This window comes from Macaca nemestrina, chromosome 13 (assembly GCF_043159975.1).
Source record: "Macaca nemestrina isolate mMacNem1 chromosome 13, mMacNem.hap1, whole genome shotgun sequence".
In the NCBI taxonomy this organism is placed as follows: Eukaryota; Metazoa; Chordata; class Mammalia; order Primates; family Cercopithecidae; genus Macaca; species Macaca nemestrina.
In genome coordinates, this window is record NC_092137.1 from 86,285,267 (window position 1) to 86,302,763 (window position 17,497).

The 17,497-nt window shown below is 42.1% G+C and overlaps 1 protein-coding gene, 1 long non-coding RNA gene and 1 pseudogene across 3 annotated transcripts in view; 1 reads left to right on the forward strand and 2 right to left on the reverse strand.

The window, feature by feature from the left end:
- Nucleotides 1–17,497, forward strand: part of LOC105465388 (ubiquitin specific peptidase 39) — an 87,667-nt gene that overhangs the window by 66,145 nt on the left and 4,025 nt on the right. Inside the window, exon 14 of one of the 2 annotated variants that reach the window (XM_071077004.1) lies at nt 2,130–2,218. The exons of the other annotated variant lie outside the window; for it this stretch is intronic. The gene's annotated coding sequence lies outside the window, so the exon portion shown is untranslated. Of the gene's footprint in view, nt 1–2,129; nt 2,219–17,497 lie in introns of those variants that run through there. 2 annotated transcript variants of the gene reach the window in all.
- LOC105465386 (probable G-protein coupled receptor 160) lies at nt 5,609–6,845 on the reverse strand (annotated as a pseudogene).
- Nucleotides 10,451–17,480, reverse strand: LOC139357920 (uncharacterized). The gene is made up of 3 exons (XR_011611962.1): nt 17,346–17,480; nt 11,734–11,965; nt 10,451–10,559 (listed from the first exon to the last, which is right to left on the reverse strand). It is a non-coding gene; the product is annotated as an uncharacterized lncRNA (long non-coding RNA).

Consider the following 17,497-nt stretch of genomic DNA (forward strand, 5'->3'; position numbering starts at 1 on the left):
ACTCATCTTTGTGTTCTCAGTGCCTGGTGGAGTACCTGGCACAGAGTAGCATTCACTTAGTATTTGCCCAATCAATGAACATGACCGAGGGCTGCATTCTGAGGTCTGGAGGCTTTGCAGACTGGTTGGGAGCACCATCCTGAAGGCTATCAGAGCAACTGCTGAGAGAGACTCTGACCAGGCTGGAGCTCCACTTGTAGCAGAGCCCCAGTGTTCTGGCCGAGCAGGGAGTAGGGCAGTTCTGAAAATTGACAGGAGGTCTGCCCTCAGCCCAGCCCCCAGGGGCTCTTGTCCAAGTCCCAGTGACAGGATGTCTGCAAGTAAATGCTGAAGGAGATGCTTCAGCTAAAAGCTCCAGGACATGTAGGTTCAAATGGCCTAACAGACTGGGAAACCAGAGTAGAGGGAGACATTCTCATTTCAGGATAGACCCTAGCTGCCTTGGGGCCTCCAGGGTACTAGGGGACACAGCCCAGCTCTGCATCCCTGGCAGAGATGGCCACATCCAGCAGGCCCTGGTGGCAGTGCAGAGAGAACAGCACCCTGGGGACCAATTATCCTGGGAAACAGGCTGGTGCCTATCCAGATGGTGGTGCCAGGCACTGCCACAGTACAACTGGTCTGATTTGGTGAATAAGTTGCAGACATAATCGAAGGGCAATTTGTTGGGGATGTAAAGTACTGCAATGGCCCACAGGGTAAGAGACAGTAAAATAAGGGTAAATGTCACCACTCGGAATTTACACACAGGTTGGTATGCCTCAGGAAACTTAGGTTCAAAATGAAAAAGAAAAAAACAAAACGAAACACCGGAGAACTACTGGCAGGATGTGTACTAGCTTGTTGATAATGGTATTTCTTGGTAGAATTACATGTGGTCAGTACTCATTGTCTTTGTACTTTGAAAAAAAAATTAAGCCAAAGAAAAAAATTAAGCCAAAGGAAAAAAAAAAACCAACCTTCCTTTTCCAGTCAAATATACTAGCAAACAAGAAGCTCTTATAAAACAATTCTCGCTGGTGTAGATTTTGTCCTGTTTTGGTTGTGAGGATGAGGGGCTGGTGTGGATCCACAGTCCTGAGGGGGAAGCAGGAATCCCAGAAGATGGAGGGTCAGGCTGGGGAATGCAGTTCTGGAAGCTGAGAGCAGAGTGCCCAGTCTTTTCACATCAGGAACGAGTCAAACACCAGGACAGGGCTGTGGTAAAGGTCAGGCACCAGGACACCCAGCGACAGAAGCCAGCAGCCAAGTGAGGCTGCAGCGGAGGCCAGAGTCATGTGGGTCATTCTGGGATGGAAGCTGATAGGTGGGAGGGTGGGGAAGGCAGGCGGGTAGGGCTCACAGCCAGGTGAGGGTTCAGAGTGGGCGTATATGAACCTCAGTTCTAAGACCTCTGGATCCAAGCTGTCATCAACCATGAAAGTCAGACAGGGAAGTTGCCAGTGACTTTGGAGCCTCCCAAAGGAAGGGACCCACGTAGGGGAGGTTCTGGGGTGGGAGAGTTTTGAGAAGTTATGTGGCAGAGAGCCTGTGCATGAGGGAGAAAGGGTGATGTAAAGGGTTAACTTCTGAAACCAGAGGTTTTGGTGAAGGTTGATCCTCTCTTGCAGCCTAGGAACTTGAGAAATGAGTTATGGACAGTTCAGATGAGGTCTGCTAACTCCCGGGGAAACTACTGGAAACGACTGACTTTCCTTTGTGTCATACTCCAAAGCCTGATACAAATGGTGGTGGCCGTGTGGTCAGGAGTGGTTTTTTTTTTTTTTTTTTTTTTTTTTTTTGGTAGAGATGGGGGTCTCGCTATGTTGCCCAGGCTGGCCTTGAACTCCTGGCCTCAAGTGATCCTCCTGCCTTGGCCTCTCAAAGTGCTGGGAATACAGATGTGAACTGTTGTGCCCAGCCTCATTTCTTTTGGGTATATACTCAGAAGAGGGATTGCTGAATCATATGGTAATTCCATTTTTAATTTTTTAAGGAACCTTTATACCGTTGTCCATAATGGCTATACTAATTTACATTTCCACTAATGCTTCACTATGTATACGTTTGTCAAAATATCATGTTGTATGCCTTAATATATGCAATTTTTACTTTAACAAGTCAGCCCTCACACTTTTATCTATTTTTAGTTTACCATAGCGCTATATTCAGGAGCTTCTGTCCAAGACACAAAGCCTGGCTGGCCTGTCATTTCTTAATAATCCAGCAAGCTTCCAGGGTGAGTAGGCTGCCTGGGCCCAGAATGGGCCCTTAGAGTCAACTGATGCATAACTGTCTGTGTAACATCCATTTTAAAGGGCATCCAGGCAGGACGTGGTGGCTCATGCCTGTATCCTAGCACTTTGGGAGGCCGAGGCGGGTGGTCAGGAGTTTGAGACCAGCCTGGCCAACATGGTGAAACCCTGTCTCTACTAAAAATACAAAAATTGGCTGGGCGTGCTGGCACATGCCTGTAATCCCAGTTCCTCAGGAGTCTGAGGCAGGAGAATTGCTTGAACATGGGAGGTGGAGGTTGCAGTGAGCTGAGATCACGCCACTGCCCTGCAGCCTGGGCGACAGAGTGATAATCTGTCTCAAAATAAAATAAAATAATATAAAATAAAATAAAATAATATAAAGGGCATTCCGGGGTATGTATCCACCCGGGGTATGTATCCAAAATGATGAGCAAAAACTGTGGCATGTGGGAGCTGTTTCCAATCATCTATCCATTCACCCATCATCTAGATTTTCTTTCTTGTTTCTTCCTTGCAGACTGACCTCATCCTTCTGTCCATTCCATCATCCATCCATCCACTTACCCATCCATCTATCCAAAGGGGCACAGGGACACTTTTTGGGCTGATGGATGTGTTCACTGTCTTGACTGCTATGATGGTTTTATGGGTGTGTACATGTGTCAGAACTGGTAAAGTGATACACTTTAAATGTGTGCATATGAGTGTACCTTAATAAAGTTGGAAAAAAGGAAGGTAAATAGGTCAAAACTGATAACACCCCACATATCCATGGATAAGACAATGGATAAGCTGTGGAATATCCATATGATGGAATACTGCTCAGCAGTAGAAAGGACAGACTGCTCAAAGATACGACAACATGGACCATCTCACACATGAATGCTGATCAAAAGACGTCAGATGCAACAATCATTCTGTACGGTTCCATTTATATACACTTCAAAAACAGAGAAAACAGGCCTGGCATGGTGGCTCATGCCTATAATTCTAGCACTTTGGGAGGCTGAGGCGGGTGGATCACCCGAGGTCAGGAGTTCAAGGCCAGCCTGACCAACATGGTGAAACTCTGTCTCCACTAAAAATACAAAAATTAGCTGGGTGTGGTGGTGTGCGCTTGTAATCCCAGCTAGTTAGGAGACTGAGGCAAGAGAATCGTTTGCACCTGGGAGGTGGAGGTTGCAGTGAGCCGAGATCGCGCCATTGCACTCCAGCCTGGGCAACAAGAGCGAAACTCCAGCTCAAAACCAACTAACTAACCAACCAACCAACCAGAGAAAACAGCTATAGAGTTTAAGAGTATGTGCTCAGGTGGTAAAACTCTAAAGAAAAACAAGAACACAATTACCATGAAGTCCTCCGTAGGGAAGGAGGAAGGGGTGGTCCCTGGGAGGGAAGATGATAGGGCTTCTGGGGAGCTGGCAGCGTTCTTGACCTGGGTGGTTACGTGGATGTGTGCTTGATGATAAACCGTTGAGCTGTACATTTTGTTTCGTGCGCATTTCTGAATATGTTTTACATTGTGTAATTTAAAATGGAGCAACATATATACACATGCTTGTACGGAAAGATACAAAAAAGAAAATTTTAACAGTTTTTCTTTCCTCTGAGGAGAGAGGCTACGAACTAGTGGGGGCTTATATTCTTTCTTCTTACGCTTTTCGTAAGTACATAAAAATGTCAAAAATACGTAAAATATTTCCTTACACGTTCATAAGGAAAACCCACAAATTTTCATCATAAATGCATGAATGAGAAAGCAAAGAAGGGGCTCTCCAGCTGTAGGTACTGAAGCAAGGACTGGGGATCCAGGCAGAAGACAGAGGAGGCAATGGCTTGTGTGTCTACGTGAGAGAGAGAGAGCGTGTGTATGTCTATGTGAGAGTGTGTATGTGTGTCTATGTGAGTGTATGTGTCTATGTGAGAATGTGTTTCTGTGTGAGAGTGTGTCTATGCGAGAGTGTGTGTCTATATGAGTGTGCGTTTATGCGAGTGCGTCTATGTGAATGTGTGTTTATGTGAGTGTGTCTATATGAATGTGTCTGCGAGAGTGTGTGTGTGTATGTGAGAGTGTGTTTGAGTGCATGCATATGTGTGTGTGCGTGCCTATGTATGTGTGTGTCTATGTGTGTGTCTATATGAGTGTGTGTCTATGTGAGTGTGTCTGTGTGTGTGTGTGTGTGTCTGCGTGTATATGTAAGAGTGTGTGTGTGTGGGTGTAGTGGAATGGGGGACAGGAAAATGAGGCAGAGGGGCCTTCAGAGAGACTGGAAGCCTGAGAAAGATTTACGCCACCATCGCTGGCTTCGAAGGGATGGACAGGGCCATGAGCCTGGAGATACCAGCAGCCTTTAGAGCTGAGAATGACCCTCCGATAACAGCACGGAAAGGGGCATCTCAGTCCTGCAACCACATGGCACTGAGCTCTGCCAACAATGTGGCACGAACCCAGAAACAGACTCTTCTCAGATCCTTCAGGTTAGAGCCCAGCCAGCCCACATCTTGACTTTGGCCTTGTGATCACCAGTTGAGCACACCCAGTCTTCTGACCGACGGAACTGTCAGATAATACACGGGTGTTATTTTAACCCATTAGGGTTGTGGTAATTGCTGTGACAATAATAGAAAATTAATACAGTCAAGGACAATGGAAGTGATTTCTCAGCCTGAGGGAGTCCAGCTAGAAGGAAGGTAATTGGAGCATGAGAGAGTTGCCCAAGGCTTTTCTTTGTGTTGCTTTTCTCACTCATGTTTATATTTTGGGTGGCAAGCTGCTTCTCAGGAGTTGTTTTCTGTTTTTCAATTTGATTAAAATGTTCATTTAAGTTTATATCATAAAGTTGGCAGTAAATTTTATATTTACATAGCAAATTCATATTTATAATATACAATGTCCCTGAACGGGCGTAACAAATGTTCTTGGAGTTATTTTTTAAATTTAAAAACTTTTTTTGAGATGGGGTCTGTGTTGCTCAGGCTGATCTCAAACTCCAGGGTTTGAGTGATCATCCCACTTCAGCCTCCCAAAGTGCTGGGATTACAGGCATGAGTCACCATGATTGGCTGGAATTATTTTGTTTGTAAAATAAAATACTATTTAATAAATAATACCATATCCCCAAAAGATATATTCTGAAGAGATGGGAAAGTTAGAGGGGAAAGGCTTTCGTCCATTTCTTTGTTTGTTTGTTTGTTTGTTTGAGACTGGGTCTCAATATGTTGCCCAGGTTGCTCTTAAACTCCGGGGCTTCCCGAGAAGCTGGGACTACAGGTGCGTGCCACTGCCTCAGGCTTCGGCTTGTTTTTTATATATCCTGACTCATCATCGTTTTTCAATCATAAAATTATGATTCTTATTGTAGTTGTAAATTTTAATTCACTTTAACATGGCAACATATTAACAGATTCTTATTGAGCAAATTTTCAAGATTATAAATTGTACATGGAAGGAAGCAGCATTTCCAGTTGACAAATGGATCCACAGGTAATTCGACGTCTCCTAAATTAAGCTTGTGACGATTAAACCAATACATTGTAGCTATGAGAAAACTATTGACAAAGTACAACCAGGGAACTCATCTCATTGCTGGAATCTGTACCTTAAGAAAAAGGATGATTACTTGAAGTGGTACAAATGGCAACCAGGTACCAAGAAAACAGTGAGTTTGGGCAAGTGTAATTTTTTAGAGCTCACAGTATATCTAGAATGGGATGAAAGGGAAGAAGATACAGGATAGTCTCATTCATATAGAAAGTTATCCTAAACTCATGTAACAAAGAGGTTATAAAAACCATAAAATCATCAGGAAAAATGACAGCCACTAACCCTGAATGCTGACATAGAAAGGACATTGATGAGAATAAACATTCTGTGCCTTCAGGCTTTGGCAGATGGCTGGGTCTCCCAAAACGTAAGCAAGGACTGAAATCTAAATTGAAATTACTGCAAAGAAATAAAAATAACTTTGATGCTTAAGGGAAATTTGGTGGTTTTCGAGAAATTCAGGCAATCATCTATACAAACTATCAGGAAAACTGGATAATGCAAAAAGCCTTTAAGTAAAGGATATCATTTGAGTAAATAGGCAGATGTGGTATTTAGTAAACCTACTGCCTTAAAGTACAGAATTCCTGAAATAGGAGACAATGGAAATGTTTACCAAAAGTAAGAGATCAATGGATGCTGGTGAAATGTAAAAATGTTCCATAAAATTTGATAGGTATATTTTCTTCTCATTCTTAGGGTGAGGCTATTTAATAATATTTTCCCAAGTGCAATCAGACAGTTAACATCTAAGGACTGCTTGTTTGCTGTGACTGGTGCTGAGAAGAGCAGTTCTCTAAATAAAGGGCCATCGTGTTTTAAATTTCAGAAAGTCTGGTGAAACACATACCATAAAATGCTGCTTCACTTTATTTTCCATCATCTGCTTTCTCCCATGGGTCTTTCTTGGCTGATTATCTCCCTATTTTATTTCTGTTTTACTGCCTTTAATTATCTCATTTTGAGTCCCTGGCGTTTTGTTTTGTTATATCACAATGTCACGTGAATAAGCTCTGAGTCATTTGCACAAGTTGGGGAGAAAGCAGAAGAGGGATCTGCTCCCAGCTGGACATCCCTCTGAAGTCTCATGCCCCCCGTCGACCCCCGCCAACTCCCTGGCCACCCAGGAGCATCATGGTCTGAGTCCCAGGTTGGCTGATGCTCAGCTCCCCTGCACTGGAGAACTCTTCCTAAAACTTTATTGAGAGAGAAAAAAGATGACTTGGAAAAAATAGAAAGTCATACTATGATCTGCTGGGCATGGTGGCTCACGCCTGTAATCCCAGCACTTTGGGAGGCCAAGGCGGGCAGATCACTTGAGGCCAGGAGTTCAAGACCAGTCTGGCCAACATGGTGAAAACCAGTCTCTATTAAAAATACAAAAATTAGTGAGGTGTGGTGGTGGGCGCCTGTAATCCCAGCTACTCAGGGGTCTGAGGCAGAAGAATCAGTTGAACCCGGGAGGCGGAAGTTGCACTGAGCCGAGATCACACCACTGCACTCCAGCCTCGGCAACACAGCCAGACCCATCTCAAAAAACACACAAACAAACAAACAAAAAACAGCCGGGCACGGTGGCTCACGCCTGTAATCCCAGCACTTTGGGAGGCTGAAGCGGGTGGATCATGAGGTCAGGAGATCAAGACCATCCTGGCTAACATGGTGAAACCCTGTCTCTACTAAAAATATAAAAAATTAGCTGGGCGTGGTGGCGGGTGCCTGCAGTCCTAGCTACTTGGGAAGCTGAGGCAGGAGAATGGCGTGAACCTGGGAGGCGGAGCTTGCAGTGAGCCGAGATCGCACCACTGCACTCCAGCCTGGGCGACAGACAGAGACTCTGTCTCCAAAAAAAAAAAAAAAAAAGTTATACTATGATCATGGCTGAAAGAGTGACTATAAAGAAGTGAATTTTTTACATATTAGTTTTTAGTTATAATAAAATTTAAAGTGAAAATTACAATCTGATATATTGGTCAAAATAATTTATATTTAGCATTTAGTAGATATTTAATATTTAGTATATAAATATTATACCTTATATATACTTTTAGCATATAAAGTATAGTATATAAAATATTACTCAAAGTACAATTTAAAAGTAAAGGAATATCAAAGGAAAATATCAAGAAGAAAACTGCAGGATTGGATAATGTTAATAGAACACTAGATATCCGGGTCAATTAGAATGGATAACTCAGAATTTGATCTTATTATGTATAACTGAATATACAATAAAAGAACAATTTCAAATCAGTGGAGAGGAGGGGAAAGTATATAATCAATACCTTTAGATTAAGAGAATAGCAATTTGAAAAGAATACATTTTCATCCCACCTCATACCTTCCTAAAATCAGTTCCAGAGGATTAAAGTGTCACATTAAAAAATATGTCTAACTGCAAAAATTAGCAAAAATATAATTATTTTCTAGGGAAAAAGAGGCAATCACAACTTTCTAAACTGAGAAAAGATGTCACAAATAAATATTCATATTTGATTATAGAAAGTGAAAACTTTCTATGCATAAGAACCTTATGGAAATTTAAAGGTCAATCAAGAAGTGACAAAATATTTGTAGCAAATATATCAAAACATTAATGTATTTATTAATAAAGAATTCTTACAAATTAAAAAACATAGTAGAGTCCAATAGATACTGGGCAGGGGCCATAAAAAGACAATTTCAAAATAAATGTAAATGTAAACAAATACCTGGGAAAATATTAAACTTAATTCGTAGTAATTGAAATGAAAATAAAAATAGGTGTGATTTTCACTCATTACATTTGTAAAATAAACAGTGTGATAATATTGAATGCTGGTGAGAGTTCAGAGAACTCTCATACAATGTTGGCAGTGTTGTAAATGGATACTATCCTTTGGGGAAGTATTTGATATTGTTCATTGGGAGTCATAAAATTGTAACTTTTTTTTGTCTGGGCGCGGTGGCTCACGCTTGTAATCCCAGCACTTTGGGAGGCCGAGGTGGGCGGATCACCTGAGGTGGGGAGTTCTAGACCAGCCTGACCAACATGGAGAAACCCCATTTCTACTAATTAAAAATACAAAATTAGCCGGGCGTGGTGGCCCATGCCTGTAATCCCAGCTACCCGGGAGGCTGAGGCAGGAGAATAGCTTGAATCCTGGAGGCAGAGGTTTCGGTGAGCCGAGATCGTGCCATTGCACTCCAGACTGGGCGACAAGAGGAAAACTCCATCTCAAAAAAAAAAAAAAAAAGAAAATTTTGGATAATTTTAGAATTGAGATATAATTTACATGTAGCTAACCACTTAAATCTTAAATGTCCAGTTTGAAGAGTTTTGATAGATGCACACTCACACAATTCACAAGCTAATTAAGATATAGAACACTTTCACTACCTAAGAAAATCCCGGTGCCAGCCCAATAACCCTCACATCTTCCTCCATCTCCTACCATTTCTCTGATTTCTTTTGCCATAGATGAATTTTGCTTGTTCAAGAACTTCATATAAATGGAATCATACAGAATGAAGTCTTTCATGTCTGGCTTCTTTTTCTTCCTTTTTTTTTTTTTAAGATTTATTCATTTTATTGCATGTATTAGTAGTTCATTCCTTTTTATTGCCAAGTTGTGTACAATATTGCATGGCTCTACCTTAATTTCTTCATCCATTGACCTGTTGATGGACATTTGGTTTATGTCTAATTTTTGGCTCTTATGAAAAAGCTTCTGCAAACAATCTTTTATTTACTTATTTATTCTTCCTTCTTTCATTTTCTTTGAACAGCTATCCCAGCCCGCGGGATCGTCGAAGCAGGCCCTGGAGGAGGGAGTGGGAATTTGGGGGACAAGAGACACGAGAAATGGAGACAAGACAGTGCTCTGATCAAGTCTCGTTTAATGGCGGTGATGCAGTGCCTTATATACACTTGGAGGGGAAGGGGTTGGGCCAGAGGCGGAGATGATCTCATCGCAGAGGGCGTGACCAAGTAGGTATTGGTTTCTCTGGTCGAACGTCATGTTGCACCTGCGCTGTCAGTTGGTAATTTTCCGGGGCACGGGATGGTGCCTGTGCTACAAAGTAACAATTTTCGCAGCCGCGGGGGGAAAAACAAGTGAAGCAGCAGCAGGAAGAGCGCCATCTATTATGAGGTATTGATACAAAAGAGAAACAACAAGCCTAGGGAGGAGGTAGAAGGTGGAAAGGAATAGAGCTCGGGCGTTTAATCATTAATTATTATTTGCTATGGCCGGGGCGCGCAGCTCCGGACAGGTCCCCCTTTTTATTATTTTATGATAAGAAATGACCCCTCGGGAACTGCGCCTGTCTTAGGTTGGGTCAACTCATCCCCATCTTCTAGGCCCGTCATGGGATAAGGCAGCAGCAAGGGCGGCCCTCCTGTCTTAGGCTCCGATGGGGATAGTGTCCTCTTACCCGTCATTGACTGTCCAGTTCAGCACACAGGGGAGGTGGTCTTATTAAGGTAAATAAGACTCACCATTTTCAGTCATCTCAAGGCGATGATAATGGACCTGTATAGGTTTGGCCTGGAAGGCCTCGATTTGTTGTCTGACAAATGTCATAAGCTTATTAAGGATTATAGGCCCGAGAGTGAGAAAGAGTAGAAGAGTAAGTAAAGGACCAAGAAATGGCAGGAGATAGGGGAGAAGTCCATCAAGTCCAGTCCACAAGGGATTGGCGGCCAGGCCTTTTCTGCGCTTTTCTAGTTCTTCTTGTAACGTTTTTATCTTATCTCTGATGATTCCGGATTTGTTGGCGTAAAAACAGCACTTTTCCTGTAAAGCCAAACAGATCCCTCCCTGTTCTACCGTTAACAAATCTAGACGTCTTCTATTCTGGAGAACTACTTCTGCTAATGAATCTACTTGGTCTTGTAAATCTTGTATAGTACTGGATAAGGTCTGTACATCTGAAATTAATTGATTGGATAATTTGGTATATTGGGTTAGTGAGACTCCTAGGCCTGTGGCTCCTGTAGTAAAAGCAGTGGTGATTCCTAGTCCTGCCAACAAGGGAATAAATTGTATGGCTCGTTTTGGTCTATAAATAAAATGTTCAATAGCGGGGATGGGGATAGGTTCATCTCCAGGGATGATATCAATGTCGGGGAGAAGAGTGGCCAGAACACAAAGCCCTGTCCAATGTGTAGGTAGATACGTATATGCCATGTTGTTTCCACAAACGAAAACCGAGCCATTTATAGCACACAAAGGGTTGGTGGCATTGATTATGGAGGTACAGTTGTCAAACACAACATAGCCTAAATCAATTTCTTTAGGGTTATTATATGATGGTGAAAAGAGGTAAGTGGAATTAGAAAACGTCATCGGTTGAACTAAGAGGGGGGGGATAATAGGACAGGAATTATTTACTAAGGATTCATTTGAGTAATTGGCATAGGACAATAAAAGGTTAGGTATAGCTAGAGGAATGGGGGGCCCATCTTAAGGCAAAGCCAACAATCATGGGCCAGACTTGTATTGGACATTTGAAGTAAATTGTAAGTAGCATTGAGGATATCGAAGGTTTGAGCATCGAGCCTAAAATTATCTCTAAGCTCAGGCAAGGCTAAAGGGTGATATTGAAGTTCCGGATATAGAGCTTTATGAATTTCTTCTAATTTTTTCTGGACGGTTTTAATTCTTGCAGTATCTAATGGGCCTCCTCCATCAGAAATGTGAATGGGGGCGGTAGTGCTCCAACAAACAGGCTTTCCTTTTTGGCCGTTACAAGGCGATTGTACAAGTTTATTAGTGGATCCTAATACTTGTACGTCATTAATGCCTCCAGTTTGTGTTTTTAGTAACGTGGCCGTATAATATGTTCTATTGCCTGATTTGCATTGTTGATAGGAGGTATAACAGGAACTATGTACAGAAGATTGGAAAGAGCTACAAGGGCATTCTAGGAGCGGCCCGCTAGGTGAGGTATCTCTTGGGGCAGACTTACATTTCCATAACTGGTTTGGCATTAGGTAAGCTGTCTTGCCCACGCAAGTCACCTGGGTGATTCTGTCTGACGGAGGTTCAGATACTTGTCCCCCTCTGCAATCACAAGGCTGGCCGTATTGTTTTCGTAATAATTCTCTTGCTTTACGAGGGTCACCAAAACCTGCATAGACTGCCACTATGCTATATAGAGCGATTATTCCCCAAAGGAATCTCATGTTAGGCTTCATTTTCTGAAAAACAAGAAGGAAAGAACTTCTCAGGGAGATTTATCTTCCCTGGACTGACAATGGTTATGATTTATTTGTCTTACCAATCTTTCAGGCAGCCATCTGGCTGCACCATTTTTTTGTGAGAAGATGCATACTGAGCCTCTTCCCCAAATTAAAACTGGATCGGGGCCATGCCATGAATTATCAAGTGGATCTTTCCATTTTACCATTGCAAACTGTTTTTGAGATTCAGGATGCCAGAAACGGTCGGCAGCCGATTTTCCATGACTGTCCAAATTTAAAAAATTAAGGATAAACAGGGCATGATTGAGTATGTTTCTGGGGGTACCCTTCACGGGGTACCAGCTCCCCCCTTTTAATTTTGTGATAACAGTTTTTAATGACAGATGAGCTCTTTCTACTATACCTTGTCCTTGGGGATTATAGGGAATGCCTGTGGTATGTTTAATTTGTAGGGTATTACAAAATTGTAAGAAGGTTTTGGCTATATAACCGGGGCCATTATCTGTTTTGATTTGTTTGGGTATTCCTAAAATAGAAAAGCAGTGTAATAAATGAGCTATGACATGTTTGGTGGCCTCTCCTGTTTGGAGAGTTGCACTGATGAATCCACTATAGGTGTCTATGCATACATGGATATATTTTAGTTGACCGAATTCTAAGTGGTGAGTAACGTCCATTTGCCAAATTTCGTTGGGGATGAGTCCTCGGGGGTTAACTCCTAGATGGGGAACAGGTAAATGCGTTATGCAGTTGGCGCATTGTTTAACTATTTGTCGAGCTTGTTCTCTGGTAAGTTTAAACATAAGCCTTAAGGTTTGGGCGTTTAAATGATGTAAGGCATGTGCTTTTTGCGCTTGTTGCAAATTGTCTGTAGTGACTGTGGCTATGGTTTTTGTTGCCGTGTCAGCTGTTGCGTTACCTTGTGTTAGAGGTCCCGGTAATCCTGAATGTGCTCTAATATGCCCAAGAAAAAAGGGAGTAGTCCTTTTTTGGATAAGTTGTTGACATTGTAAAAATAGGTTAGCTGTGTCTGAAATATGTTTAATTTGAGACACGGTCTCTAAGAGGGGTATTGAATGAGCCAGGTAGGCGCTGTCTGTATAAATGTTAAGTGGCTGACAAGGAAAAGCTGATAGTGCTGCAATTATAGCTTGCAATTCGACCAGCTGAGCTGATGTATAAGCGGTCTGGAATTTAACGACTACATTATTGTAAGTGTAAGCGGCAAGTCCTGTGGAGAATCCATCAGTGAAAATTAGTAATGCGTCATTGAGAGGTTCTTTACTGGTAATATGGGGAAACACAAACGCATGAAGTTTGCAAAATTGAATGAGTTTGTTAGGTGGGTAATGATTGTCAATCACGCCAGTGTAAGAAGCGCAAGCAATTGGCCAGGCTTCCGTATTTTGTAACAGCCAATGGATGTGTGATTGAGTGTAGGGTTGTATAATAGTAGAGGGTTCTATTCCAAAGTATTTTCTACTGTTTTCTCTTCCCAAGATAATTAGATCAGCTATGGCATCATAATAAGGCAACAAAACCTTTTTGGGGGAGGAGGGCAGGTGTACCCACATAATGGGATTGTTCTGCCAAAATAGGCCAGTAGGGGTTATTGTTGTGTTAAAAATAATGAATATTAATGGCTGAGAATAATCAATGCTGGTAACAAATTGTGTTGCAATGGCATGTTCTACCTGTTGGAGTGCTATTAATGCTTCTTTAGTAATGGACCTGGGGGATTTTGGATTAGAGTCTCCTTTTAATATATCGAAAAGAGGTTTTAACTCTCCTGTGGTGAGCTTTAAGTACGGCCGAAGCCAATTTATGTCTCCCAGTAATTTTTGGAAATCATTTAAAGTTTTTAAATGATCACGACGTATAACGGCCTTTTGATTAATGATTTTGGGTCCATTAATTTGGAAACCAAGATAGGTGTATGGATCTTGTAATTGTACCTTTTCTGGGGCTATTTGTAGTCCGGCTGCTGTTAACTCTTGTTTGAGTTGGGCGAAGCACTGTAAGACTTGTTCGCCAGTTTCTCCTGCTATTAAAATATCATCCATATAATGTATAATATACATCTGTGCCCATGTTTTTCTGACTGGCTCTATAGCGGCAGCTACATATTTTTGACACAAGGTAGGACTATTAGCCATACCCTGAGGTAAGACTTTCCATTGATAGCGTTTCATTGGTTGTTTAAAATTTGTAGATGGAAGACTAAAGGCAAATCTTTTTTGGTCAGCAGGGTGAAGGGGAATTGTAAAAAAGCAATCTTTAAGGTCAATAACGATTTTAAAATATTTTTGAGGAATCGCAACTGGTGAAGGCAATCCTGGTTGTAAGGCACCCATAAGGATCATAGTGATATTTACTGCTCTTAAATCTTGTAAGAGTCTCCATTTACCAGACTTCTTTTTAATAACAAAAATAGGTGTATTCCAAGGAGAATTACTTTCCACAATATGTCCTGCTGCTAGTTGTTCCTGCACTAACTGTTGGGCAGCACTTAGTTTATCATTGAGTAAAGGCCACTGATCAACCCAAACGGGCTCATCTGACTTCCAAGTAATGGGGTCAGCGCACCTTTGGGGTGCAGGTATGTCAGTGGCCTGAGCTAAAAATTTCCAAACCCCTTTTTATCAAGTTGTCCTGAAACCAGTATAGGCTGTGGGATACCGTTTTCTCCTTTTCCAAGACCTTTACCAGGGGTGTATCCTTGAGTTAACATTTGTGCAGTAACTATATCATTTGGACTACACATTATAATTTTCATTTGAGAGAGCAGATCTCGCCCCCAAAGGTTAACAGGTAGGTGAGGGATGACAAATGGCTTAATGAGGCCTGAATTGTTTTCTTTATCTGTCCATGTTAGATATTTAGAACTTTGTTTAGGATTACTGCTTTGTCCAATTCCTCTCAAGTGAGTTAAAGTTTCTGTGGTAGGCCAATGAGAGGGCCAATCTTCCTGTTTAATGATCGTTACATCAGCCCCTGTGTCTATTAGTCCAGTGAATGCCTATTAGTCCAGTAAACCTTATGGTTAGACGGGTTTTTGATTTGTAATTGGTTGCACCCAATATATCTCTGATGATCCGAAACCTTTTATATTTCTATTAGAGTATTGGATATTATTATCTGTTTTAACCAAAGGTAGCAGGAGTAACTGAGCTATTCTAACTCCTTGAGGGACAGTAATAATACTATCAATAGCTCTGGCCATAATTTTAATTTCTCCTTCATAATCATTATCGATAACTCCAGGGAGGACTTGTAAGCCTCTCATGGTGACACTACTTCTTCCTAAAAGTAGCCCAAAAGTGTTAGGTGGTAAGGGTCCATATATTCCGGTATTTAAGGTCTGTGGTCCCATTTCAGGTGTTAGTATTGTGTGGGAGGTGGAACTGAGGTCCAATCCTGCACTTCCTGGGGTTGCTCTACTAAGTTTTGAAATGGATTGCTGTTGCTGGCTGGAACAAAGCTGACTGCCCCATATGCTTGTTTCGGGGCCTGAGGCTGGCCCCTCATCCCGTTTCCCTGCCTGGGGGGTAAAGGATTTCCTTGACTGTCAGTTTTAGATTTACATTCGTTTGCCCAGTGCCTTCCTCTTTTACACCTTGGGCAAAGGCCTGGGATTTTTGCTTCTGGACTCTTATTTTGGTTTTCACAGCAATCTTTTGCAAAGTGTCCCCTTTTTCCGCATCTAAAACATCCCCCTTTATCTCTACCTTTGTTAATGAGGAAGTCTCTCACTGTTTGGCCGCTAAAAGCGGCGGCCATTGCTAGGCCTTGTTGATATGAGGGCCCAATATCTGAACAAAGGCGAATGTATCCTGTTAAATCTGTTTTCTTTCGATAAGGTCTGATTGCCGCTTGGCAGGCGGGGTTAGCATTTTCATAAGCTAACTGTTTAACATAATCTACACCCGTTTCTGCATTTCCAAAGATTCTACCTGCCGTGGTCATAAGCCTATGCACAAAGTCTGAAAATGGCTCATCGGGTCCTTGTTTAACCGCTGTGAGCGAAGCCCCTGGATCTCCTTTAACGGGAAGTTTTCTCCAGGCTTTTGTAGCAGCAGCCTGGATTTGTGAGAACAGTCCAGGATCATACTGCATTTGGGCCCGAGTGTCTACATAATTACCTGAACCAGTTAACATATCAAAATCCCAACCGTTTCCTGCCTGTTGATTTCTTTTAGCTGTATCTCTACAATTTTCAAAGAACTCTGACTTCCAAATTAAGTGGTCTCCCCCAGAAAGGACTGCCCTAACTAAGGTATTCCAGTCTGTAGGAGTGAGCCAATTATCAGTCACAGATTCCACTATAACAAGAGTATATGAAGCAGTAGCCCCATACTGAGAGACAGCAGTCTTTAACTCTTTTATAATAGTAAAATCAAATCCAGTATGATGCCTCCAAGCCTGTCCCTGTTCATCTATGGTTTCAGTGACCGGAAAAACGTCTTTGGGGGAGGAGTCTTCTCTATGTCGGCTAGCAACTAACCCCCCTCTTGGAACATGTTGTCCAGGCCGCTGAAGTGGGCGCAAGGAACACTCCATAGCGTCTGAGTTGGGTATTTTTTCATTTCCTGTTTTTAGCTTTTGGAGCCTAATTATCAATGATTGATGTAACTCTTCAAGTTTAATTTGCTCTTCTAGTTGAGCAATCTTTTGCTTTAATTCTTCTTTGGGATCTATTGCTGCCATAACAATAGGCGCAGAAGCCTCATTATGCGTCTTATTATATGGGGGTGGGTATGAAGTAAAGGGAGGCAAATCAGGGTTGTGATATTTAGCTGCCTCTTCCTCTAAATCATCCCAATTTATGTCCAATTGATTAGGCTTATTAATTTCCTCCTCTTTTTGAAGCATCTGTAAAATTGGGTATTTTTTTTGGTTTGTTTTCGTGTGGCATTTCTTTATCTGTTACAGAAGGAGACTTAATTTCCTCATGATCACTTTCGAGGGAAATGAGATCCTCCTCCGTATCTTGCGGAGGCTTTGCGAGGTTAGAGCGGGAGCTAACCTTTAAAATATGCTCTGTCTGAGCGACCGCAGCCATGACTTGCGGATCGGCCTCCTTCTTATCTATTAAATCTCTAATGAGGTTCCAATAAGAGAAGGCGGTTACAGGAATTTTTTCCGGCCCAAAAGTATTATAATAGTCCTGCAAACAATCCCCTACTCTACGCCATCTTTTAATATCAATAGTTCCTTCCTGTGGGAACCAAGGGCAAGTGTCTTTTACAAAATCAAAAAATTTAAACAAATCATTACCTTTAACCTTTACTCCTCGTATCTTTAAAGCCTCTTTTAATTGTCCTACATATATTTGATGCTGGCTTAATTCTTGTCCCATTTCGGACGCGTCACTTACCTTCGATTCTGACGCGGCAGGTTCCCGTGGTGATCGGAAGAATTTGACTCCTTTTATCTTCGTTAGCGGTCGACCGTCCTTTGGCGTCCTCTTCCTCATGGAGTCCCTCATTTCCAGGTCCCTGTTCGGGCGCCACGTATCCCGGCCCGCGG